Source organism: Mastomys coucha, unplaced genomic scaffold, assembly GCF_008632895.1.
Source record: "Mastomys coucha isolate ucsf_1 unplaced genomic scaffold, UCSF_Mcou_1 pScaffold23, whole genome shotgun sequence".
In the NCBI taxonomy this organism is placed as follows: Eukaryota; Metazoa; Chordata; class Mammalia; order Rodentia; family Muridae; genus Mastomys; species Mastomys coucha.
Window position 1 is genome coordinate 113,458,706 of NW_022196906.1, and position 11,379 is coordinate 113,470,084.

Genomic DNA, 11,379 nt, shown 5'->3' on the forward strand with positions numbered 1-11,379 from the left:
ACACACACACACAAGGACAGCTCTGTGCCACACACACACAAACACAAGGACAGCTCTGTGCTGCACACGCACACATAAGGACAGCTCTGTGCTGCACACGCACACACAAGGACAGCTCTGTGCTGCACACGCACACACACACACAAGGACAGCTCTGTGCTGCACACATGCACACACACAAGGACAGCTCTGTGCTGCACACACACACACAAGGACAGCTCTGTGCTGCACACGCACACACACACACAAGGACAGCTCTGTGCTGCACACGCACACACAAAGACAGCTCTGTGCCACACACACACACACACAAGGACAGCTCTATGCCGCACACACACACACACACACACACACACACACACACAAGGACAGCTCTGTGCCGCACACACACACACACACACACACAAGGACAGCCCTGTGCTGAGATGTTAGGATAGCTACAGCACACCAGGTAGTAGGTACTTTGCAGCTCTCTGAGCCTCCAGAGACCCCAGTCCTCTATGTGGCCCGTCACCACTGTGTGTACACTGTTACACACCAAGTAACTGAATTATTGTCTGCATGGAGACCCCGCTCAGAGCGCCTCCTTCCACACCAGACCACCCTGTCTGTCTCTTTCCTTTTAAGTCCCTGGGACACCTGAATGCTTACAACCTAGCAGAGACTTCATTTCTATGTACACCTTACCTCACCCCCAACCCCCAGCATTTATCTTGAGCTCTCGGAGCAGAGCAGAATGAATTGGATAGGTGAAGGAGCAAATGCTTGGGTAAAAGCTGTCTAGAGGAGAAGCCACACCCTGACTCTGGCCCCTTCGAGGGGTGGGGAGTAGACATGGGGCTAAGAGCCATGCCAGAGTTACCTCATGTTCTTTATGAGTCTGTCATTGTACGAGTGTGTGTATGTGTGTGTGTGTGCATGTTTGAGTGAGTGTGCACATGTGTCAGTGAGTGCTGTTTTGGAGCATGGCATTTCATCCTTGCTACAATCCCACGAACGGAGGAGGTTATTAGCCTTCCTTTCTAGGTGAGAAATCTGATACTCAGACATTAGAAAGCTCCTAACCACTGCACTCACTACCTGTCTCCTTCATCTCTGGCCCAAACTGAGAGAAAGGGAGATTACTGTGTGTAAAGAGGGCTGGTTCGCCCCTAGGAGGCTGAGTGGATGCGCCTAAGGAGAATTGGCCAGTTCTTGCCTGTGCCCAGCATTGGCATTTCCTCTGACAGAAGTGATTCTCTGGCAGTTTTCCTCTTGGTTCTGGCACTGCCCAACAGTCACTCAATCACGGTGTGTGGCTCTAAGGGCTGAGGACGGGGCTACTGTGGACAGACCCTGTGTGTGACCCACAGTGCAGGCTTAGCAGGAGGTAGAGAATCCCGACCCGTCTATCAATCATTTCTAATGTTGATTACTATTAATTGCATATTTAATTTGATAAAATACTGGATCAAAAGAAACATGTTAAAATAACTTCTGTTTTCTTTTTACTTTACAGAAAATATAACTACCAGAGGACCCTCCCCCCATCCGTGGCTGGCATCCAGGGATACTGTCCAGTTCGGTTGGACAGTGATGCTCAGCAAAGTGAATCTTCTACGGCCCCACCTGCTCTGGCATCAGGCCTCTGGAGGCGGGGCTGGAGCCACAGAAGCGGTTGAAAAAAGACTTGTACTGGTAGACCAGAAAGTAGCCACCTGGTTTCTGGCAGTGGTTATGGGTGGCCACAGAAGCTAAAGCCACAGGTAGGGATGATGGGAGAGTGGGGGGGATGGGGCCCACCGAGTGTTCACACCATCCCTCCTGCCCAAGCAATTATCTGTACAACCCCAGCTCTCCAGGGTAACTGCTTGGACAAAGGCTCCACAGGGATGCCAGCTGGTGCCCCGGCCTCTGCATTCAGAGGTCCCTGTTCCCAGATCAAAGGCACATTGACACGTCCTTGCACCCGGGCCTCAGCTAACCTGCTCCCTGCTGGCTGGCTCCTTTGAGGCTGCAGCAGAGACTTTAACCCTGTCTAGTCCAACCACAAGGAGGAGCAGGGCAAGCCTGAGCCCCTCCCCCTCCCTTCCAGAAATCTCGGGGAAGTCCTGCCCAATCTCCCCCATCCCTCTCGAGGAGAACACGCCCACCCCAGCTTCTGGGGATGCCCTAATTTACACACATTTGCATCTCATTTATTCCAACACCCAGCTAATTCTGTAGACAGGAAAACCCTATCAGCTTTAGTTTTACAGAAGTGAATCCCCAGGTAGGAATAGAACCTGGCTCTGTCCAGGGCTAGGAGCTGCGGTGGGGTCTGGCTCATCGGGTCCTACCTTGGATTCACACACCTGCCAAAGACAAAACCGGGAGTTTCCCTTCTAAACCTTGTCCTTTTCTCTCCCCACTCCCCCACAGAAAGCACAGAGCAATGGCTCCTCCACTCCCTTGTACTGGTATGTGTCTAGATGCTAGGTCTGGGGAACCACAGAATCCATAGGATCCCCTAAACACAACACACACACACACACACACACACTGCAGTACCCTGCAAACCCAGCACCCTACCCCCATGCCCAGCCTTCCCTGTCATCAGCCTTCTCATAGGCCCGTGCGCACAGAATCTCTAAGACAGGTTCTCCAAGGGCCCAACATCGCCCAGCCCCCGATCCCAGGGCAGGGAAGTGGATGATCTAACACCCTGTGACCACAGAGAGACAGGGTTAGAGGACTGGCTTAGTCACAAAGGGGCCACCTATCCCAGACTCTGAACAGTACTCCCACCCCACACCCCCCGCACACACACAGCCCTGCATGGGCTCCTGTAGACCCTCAAAGCGTGCACTGCGAGAAGACAGCCACCAGCAACCTGACTCTGCCGAGTCCTGTGTCTTCCAACTCATCTTTCTGATATCTGAGCTGAAAAAAAAGCCTTCACAGGGGAACTGTGTATGGATGCTATGGCAACCGAGGCATTTATGGGGCACCTACTGTGTACATCGAAGGAGCTATTCATACCCCCAAGGAAAGCTGAGAGGTTCTCCCTCTGGGGCATCTTACTGCCCAGAGGGACATGGACTAACCCACGGAGACACAGAATGTATGCCACAAAGGTATCCAGGACATACTATAACCATATAACGCACTTAACGCACTTCTCAACCGACGTATAATTTAAACTCAAGAAACACACTCATCAAGTGTGTACAGTTAGGTGTGTACTGCCACCCAACTAAGACATTCTCGTCCCCTAAGGTCCCTGCTCTGGCCCTTTCAGTCACCTGCTTAATGCCTAGCACATAGATTCGCGTGGCCTCTTGTAGAGCATCACAAATACAGGCGGGCTGTTTTAGGCAAGCTGGCTCTCATTTGTGGGTGAGTACACAGTAAACTACGTGTGCATTGAGGCTAGAAGTGACCCACGTGGGCGCAGATGAAGATGAGGAGGACTAGAGGGTGCCGGTGTCTGTTCTCTGGGGATGGTAGGCAGCGGAGGCGCCTTAGGAAGGTTTTTTTTTTTCTTCCTCGTCTCCTTGCCTTGGACAGATTCTGAAACGGAAGCTCAGCAATTATACATCTAATCGGCACTCGGGCTCACAGAACGAGTGGGGGCTTTCCCTGGGTTTCCAGTGCTGTTGGCAACTAGCTGTCTCTTTATTTAACTGGCAGTCTGTGCTGCATCCGACCCAAGTGCACTGTGGGGTGGGCGCTGGGTGCCTGGGCCTTCTTCTGCTCAGGTCTCTGGCTGTGTGGGTAGGCCTCTGTCCCTTGACTTCCCTGCACTGACCCCTGGGTGGGGCCCCGGCCAAGGAAGGAATAACCTGGGCTTCCCAGCTTAGCTGGGTAGCCCAAGAGGTTGGTCTTAGTCCCTTGCCTAGATCAAAGAGGCTGGGCTCTAATGCTGGGCAGAGGGACTGACTGTTGAGACTGGTTCCTCCCTTGGCAGGGTACCCTTGCTCTGCGATCAGCCCTCCCCACCCAGTCTGCCTTAGGTGCAGACTACACACTGCTCTGGTGCCTAAGCTCTCAGGCTGCCTCTGCCTGCCTTATAAGCTCTTTGAAAACCACCTCCAACGCCAGGTCCTTTCAGGAATCCATTCCTGCCAGAGAGGTGTTTTCTACCTTCCCAGTCCAAGATAAGCCACTGTTCACAAAGTGGCATCCAGGACCAAGGTCCTGACTGGCTAGGGCCTGCCTGTGTCCCTGGGTGACCCTGAGACCCCAGGGTAGCCAGTGCTGTCCCTGGCTCCAGGGGTGTAAGAACAGCCGTTGGTAGTCAGCACACAGGGCTCTCTGAGTGGGCAAGAGAAACACAGGGCCACACAGGCACTGGAAGAACAACTCCACCCCTGCCATCAGCAAATACCCCTTGGGGGACTCCACTTTCCACTGACTCCCTGGGAGACTTAATGAGACTGCACTGAAGAGGCGAGAAAGGGCTCAGGCCCAGAGCATAAACACCCTATCTGTACCGAGCACCGCCAACTACAGGCTGGGAGAACCAAGCTCAGCCCTCCCTCCCTTGCAGCCTTTCCCGGTAGACTCCAGGCCTGTCTCCTGCAGGCAGGCTTCCTGCTGTTCCACACTGACCAGCTCTCCATAGGGGTGCCTGGACCTCCATTCCAAGCTTGTCTTCTGTCTGTCCTGGACAGGTCTTTCGGGCCCAGGGTGATAGTGGGAGGCTCCAAGGTCCTCGGTACCCCTCGAGAGTAGAAGATAGACCAAGGAGTCGACTGAAGACTGTATGTCAGTGTCTCTAAGGTTGTACTGTAATGCCTATCCCAAAAGTCTGGGGGTCCCAGGCCCCAGGAGTTGACATGGGGTCTCTATAAATAGTGCCAGCACATATTGATCATCTTTAAAAGACACGGTATGTTCTGGGCCCACAGGAGAGGAGAGTCGTATCTAAAAATAGCTTCATTCCCAAGAACTGCTGCCAGCGGCAGCCCAAGGAGAGTGGTGTAGGCACACAGAAGGGGCAGTCTACTGAGGGGGCGGGGCCACAAGGGAGGCTTGGCTTCTCTACATTCCTCACCCTCTGCTCCAGCCACGGCGGACATCCTTGAGCTAGTTTCTGCCTCAGGGCCTTTGCACAGACAGCTTCCCTCTCAGTATGCTCTCCCTACATCTTTCTTGGTATTCCTGATCGGCTGTCTCCTTCAGAGGCTCCCTGGTCAGCTAGGCTACTCGGATTCACCGTCCCTCACCAGGAATCCTGGTTCACCCTTCCATGGCACTTGCCACTACCTAAAATTATCCTCTACCTGTTTCATGATACATAGTCTCTCTCTCCCCAGGACTATGCAAACTTTACAGCCGCTGTGCCTGGCTTTGATACTTAGAACCTTCCAAGGCACACAGTAGATGCTGAAGGTTTTCTCTGTACTGCCCACCCCACCTTCCAGGCTGGGCTCTATTGCCTCTGAACTCTGTGTGTGATTACCCTGGCCTGGCAGAAGGGGTAGCTATCAGACCCGGGCATTCCTACAGCTGCACTGCTCCCCAGATGTCCAGCCTCCAACTGTGTCTTCTCTCTGCCTCCCCCTCCTCAGTCTAGCTGTGGGAGTTTGGTTCCAGCCTCCCTCGTCCAAATTCTGTCACCATGGACACCTGCTCTAGGCAGGCCCCACCTGCCTCTTGTCTCTAAACACAGCTTTGGGGATTCCCTTTTCTCCCTAGAGAAAGGGACCCACTCAGCATGCAGGGGCGGGGATCAGTTCCCACCATGACCTTCCGTACAGAGGTCACCTCACCCTGGCCTCCCTGACTGGCCCAATGGGCAAACTGTGACGTGTGCACTTCTCAGGTGCAGTTTTGAGCTACAGACTTTTGGTCCTTTACTTGAGACTTTTTTCCATAAGCCCTTGCCCATGATGCACCGCAGGACTGCCTCGTCAACGGTACCTACTCAGGTTCTACCTAAAGCCGAAATGGACCCACCCCTCATGTGCTCCCTCTCTCTCCAGCCGTCAAACCCTTGAGACTGCTGTCCACCGTGTTCCCCCAGACCACCAGCTCCTGGTCATGCCTTAACACACTCCAAACCAGCTTGCATGCCCAGTGTGTTCATTCACCAGAACCCATCCACGCCGGGCACCACATCCCGTGGGCTCAGAGAGTGCCATCTCTCTTGCCGAGGTCACCGGTGCCCTCTCTGCAGCTCAATCTAATGGGCACTTCTCTCTAAATTATTCATTCTTGTTCATCTGCCCATGAACAGCGCAGACGGTACCTCCTAAAAATCTCTCAGCAGAAATGGGGGATTTCCCTTCCCTGGGGGAGGGGCCCTTTCTGCCTCTGGTCGGTGCCACATACCCTCCTGGCTTTCCTGCTGACCAGGCTGTCCAGTGTCTCTGAGCATCTGGCTCCAGCCTCTAACACCATCAGAACCACCTGTCTTCTGTTTTCAGAAGGACGCTGCCTGCTCCACCCCAGAACCAAGATAATTAGCATGCCTGGGGGAGGAGCTCCAAGCAGATGTTTTTATGTAAAGCTTCCCGACGTTCCGGTGGCCAGGCAGCCCTGGTTCCCACGAACAGCCCATGCTGCCTTCTGCAGCACCTACCTCCAGCCCCATCTCCTTCAGGAAGCTTCATTCCTGGATCCTTCCCTCTAACGCCCAATTGAAGTCAAACTGCTCAGATCAAGCTTGACCACCCAGACTTCACCCACCCATGCCCCTCACTGTATATACAGGGTAAAGGGTGGGTAGCTCTGGGTGCCCGGAAGGCAGGGTGTCACCAGTGGCCTGCCTCATGCACCCCCTCAGCTGAAGGGCTTTCTAAGTCTGCACAGGCCCCATCTACAGCATTGTCAGGCTCCTTGGGAGCCACGCGCCATGACCCAGCTGCTCCCTTCCCGGCTGGCCTTTAGCTTTATCATCTGCAGAATGGTTGTGACTGAGGTCCCCACTTTGGGCTGATGTGGACACTCTGGGAGATGAACCCTACGAAGTGCCTGGTGTGGTCTGGTCTACAGAAAGCACTCAGTGCCTGTTAGCTATTTTTAGAACCATTACTAAGGATAAATTCCCAATTCATGAGAAGAGCTTGCTAATGCCCCCGTGACTGTGGCCTCGGCTTCTCCTCACAACACGGGGCCCAACGGATCACCCGGCTCAGAGCTAGTTTATCCCTCTGCATTTTGTATCGATTGATGGATGATGGAACTACACTATCCTCACCTGGAAAACTTCTGTTCATGCTTCAAAACCCAAGCGGAAGGTTATCTAGGCTAAGCAATACTCTTAACTCTCTTAATCAAAATCATCGTGACCTCTACTGTGTTTCTGGGGAGACACTTCTGTCATTGCACTCTTCTAAAAGCTTTCTTGGGGACAGGAATGAGTCTCCAGTGAAAGGACCTGCGGGTCTTTCACTGCTGCCGGTTGCCCCTCGGAGCCTCTTCTCTGTGAATTGCCTGGGCACCGGCCTCCTCCACTCCCCCATCCCCAGCTGTCTCCGCTGCTTCCCACTGTTCCTCCATGCTTGCTCTTCATGCCAAGTGAGTCAACCCTGGAATTCTTCCAGAGGAGCTCTGATGGCCACCACATACAGGGACTAGGCTCTCTAGAGGACGACAGCTGTCCAGGCCACATCAGGCTTTGAAAATGGGTTCTTAGCACCTGAGGGCCATTCTCCTCTCTACTTAGACACTCTTTGGTCAGTTCTGAGCCAATGTGGACTCCAAGAAGTCAATTCCAAGGGATTTTTATCCTGGGGGTTCTCCCCAGTCCAATGATTCTGTGTGACCTTGGATAAGTTATTGACCCCCCCCCCCCATTACAGGTGGTGGTAGTGAGAGTTTCGGAACCTTGAACCTTCTAGCAAAGACCTAGTGTCCCCTGTTCCAGCTGTCTCTTGCTTCTGTGGCAGCAGCCTGTCCCACCTTCAGTTCACCGTCCAGTGTATTACCATCATTTATGTGCATCCAGCCAAATTCTAAGTGGGAAGGGACCAGTAGAGAAGTGGAGGGGTAGTGTCGCCCTTGGCTGCGCGGAGCCTTAGTTCTGAACCACAGGGAATCTACAGAAGGTCTGGGGTTCATGGAGGTCCTGTTCTGTGCCTCTCTAGATGGTGCTTGGGGGTCACTGCTGTAAGGGGCAGCTCAGGACCCCAAGGGCACACTGATCCCACAGTCCCACTAGACAGAAGTCGCTAAGGAGACAAGAGTGAGTTCCATGGCCGATCCGATCTTTGTAAGCTGCCCTCCAACAGGTGTTTGGAAGGCCTGCCTACAGCCAGGCCTCATCCTGAGTGTTTCCTCCTCGCATCATGAGCACTGCGGCCACCAGTCCCCACCATATCACTGTCCCCACCAATACTCAGACAAAGCTAGGCACCTCCACTTCCTCTCAGGGCACCTCCAAAGACGATCAAATAAGATCAAATAATGCAGAGGTCCGAGACCTCCTCCCTCTCCCGTCCGGGTGGGTGCGCAAGTCTGTCCAGGTCAAACCAAGGAGGGTAAAGAATTCTCCCGAATTTCCATGTCCAGAGATCTCTCCCTTCTCAGAGCGCACAGAGACAAGAGGAGATGCGACCGCTTCAAGGCTACAACAGGGCACCAAGATCTTGGCGTGGTGGGAGCGCCCAAAGACAGGGCACACTGGTAGATCTGACCCCCAATAGAGTTCACAGATTCCTTCCTAGGGTGCAGAGATCTCGTCTAACCGAGGGCATAGCCCCAGTGCCGGGTTCCTCCACCCCCGGGGCCCAGAGCAAAGGAGCGCTTGGCCTGCTCCCTAGCCCCGATCAGTGTCCGCTCAGCCCTTTCACCCCCAGCTCTCGAGAGCCACATTCTCCGCGCGCCTTGTCGCTGCTCTGACCTTGGGGTCTCCGGCCTCGGGAATCCGGGTCCCAATCCCAGCCCCTCGGCGAGCCTGCGCCAGCGATGGTCCGGGAGCCGGGGCCGAATCTCCCCATCCCCCGGCCCTCGACAGCGCACGGGGAACCCGGAAGGAGAGGGGACGGGAGGAGACCCGCGGCGATCAGAGACGACCAGGGGAACCCCGGCCCGGGCCACCTGCGCCTCTCCTGCCCCTCCCCCCTCGGGGACAGTGGCTGCGGGGGCTGGGGACCGGGCCGGGCGGCTCCGGGCCATCGGGGAGGAAAGTTGGGCGGCGGCGGCGGACAGAGGGGCGCGGGGGGCTGCGGGACACGGAGGGTGATCGCTCACCTGCTGGTCCCCTGCCCGCGCCTAGGGGTGGGCGGCTTCAGCGCGGCGCGGGCTCGGCTCGGCGTAGGGCTTGGGGCAGCGGGCGCAGGCTCAGCGGCCCCGGGGGCGCGATCCCCGCATCCCACGGGTGCCGCCGCCGTCTCGGCTCCGCCGCTCCGCTCGGGCTCCCGGGCTCGGCGGGCGGCGCGGGCTCGGGCTGGGGGCGGGGTCGGGGGCGGGCCCCGCCTGGGCTCGGCCTGGGGCTCCGGGGCCCCGGGCTGGCTCCGCCCCAGAGCGACGCGCCCGGGGCTCCGCACGTGGCGCTGCGCCCGCCTGGCTCGCGGGGAGAGCCACCCTGCCCGGCGGGGCGCACGCCCACCACTTTGACCCCGGGCGCGCCCTGCTGGAGACGGCCGCCCACACGGACACGGACAGACAGACATGCGGACGCACGCCGACCTGCGGACGCCTCGCTACAGAGAGCCACCCACGCAGACCTGGACCGGCACACACCGACAAACGTTGGCACACGCACTGCCCAAGCCAGAGTACACAGACACGCCCCTCCTCGATGATCTGGGGACCCTACCCCAGGCACCTCATTTATCCACGTGCATGGACATGGGCATGACCTGACATCCATGCTGAGACACACTGACACACATGCACTTACACTGACATACGTGGACACGGATCCAGATACCGAGCCACCATTGACATACTCTGGCGTTGAGGAACACATACTGATAAACCTAATTATACCACGTGACTTAGAGACATCCATTGACACATTGATGTGGGGACACTTAGAACCACATTTCTAGAGCCACAATGACAGTACAGAAATCCATGCAATATAGATATTTATGTGGTCATGCTGACACATGGGAGCAGACAGAAATCAAACACACCCCAGACTCTGTATTAAACACACAAACAGCCAACACTAGCCAACACACAGACAGGAACATCTCCACACACGCACCCTCTGGAGACGTTGACCTACAGAGGGATACCAAGTTCCACACCGACAGCACTGTCCAACAAGGACACTGTCGCAAGCACTCATACACTTGGACAGACAACCGTGTACATGTAGGTACAGATTCATACATTGGCTCATACAGTCAGGCAGACCCACAGGGAGAGGCACGGGGCCAGCGGGAGTACATCTCCCATATTTAATTAAACATGAGAGGCCAGTACCATAGGCCATTGTGAAGGACAGCGCTCCAGCGTCCAGAGCTATCACAGGAACACAGAGGTGCACACAAACACACACGCTGTCCTTTTCCCGGAGAGTTCTCCTTCTCTGCAGTGTTGTCAGGCTGCTAGGAAACAAGCACTCTGGGAAGGTAAAGCTGGCACTGGCCTTCAAAGGGCGCTGGGGTTCTGGGTTTGGGAGCCAGGATATGCATGGGTCATACATGTGCTTGTGTGAGAGCTGAAACACACACACACACACACTCACACACGCATGCATATACATACACTCACACACACACACGCACACGCTCACACACATGCACACACACACTCACACACGCATGCACGCACACATACACACACACACACTCACACACATGCACACACACGCAACACACTCACACCCGTACACACCCTCACGCGCGCGTGCATGCACACGCACACATACACACATGCGCGCACACACTCACACACATGCGCGCACACATGTATACACACTCACACACACACATGCACACACACACACACACACGGGCGCACGCACATGTGCACACATACATGCGTGCACACACACACACATGCACGCACACACACATGCACACACACGCACACACTCTCACACATGCACACACTCACACACACACGCACACACGCGCGCGCATGCACAGGCACACATACACGCATGCGTGCACACACACACACACATACAGTTTTGTTTTGTTTTGAGACACAGTCTCACCATGTAACTCTGGCTCTCCTGGTCTTGAGTTCACAGCGACCTGCCTGTTTTTGCCTCACAAGTCTTGAAAGTGTGCCCAGCAACTTCTTTCTTGGAATTTTGAAGAGGTGGCTGTGGGCCAGTGGTGTTGTCCATTTGGGACTTGAGTGTGGGGCTCCAGGAGTTTCTGGTACCGTGGAGGATATGTAAGAAATCAATCCACAGTGATGTTCCAGACTCTGACAGGGATGAACCCCAGAGGGTCTGACTGATGGACCACAAATCACTCAGCGGCTGGCCTCTAACTCCTGTCAGGC

General features: G+C 55.3%; 1 protein-coding gene across 1 annotated transcript in view; it reads right to left on the minus strand.

The window, feature by feature from the left end:
* Scn5a (sodium voltage-gated channel alpha subunit 5) overlaps positions 1 to 9,194 on the minus strand; it is a 101,687-nt gene extending 92,493 nt beyond the window's left edge. Inside the window, exon 1 of the mRNA XM_031343503.1 lies at positions 9,160 to 9,194. The gene's annotated coding sequence lies outside the window, so the exon portion shown is untranslated. The remainder of the gene's footprint in view (positions 1 to 9,159) is intronic.
* Between the last annotated feature and the right edge of the window lie 2,185 nt (positions 9,195 to 11,379).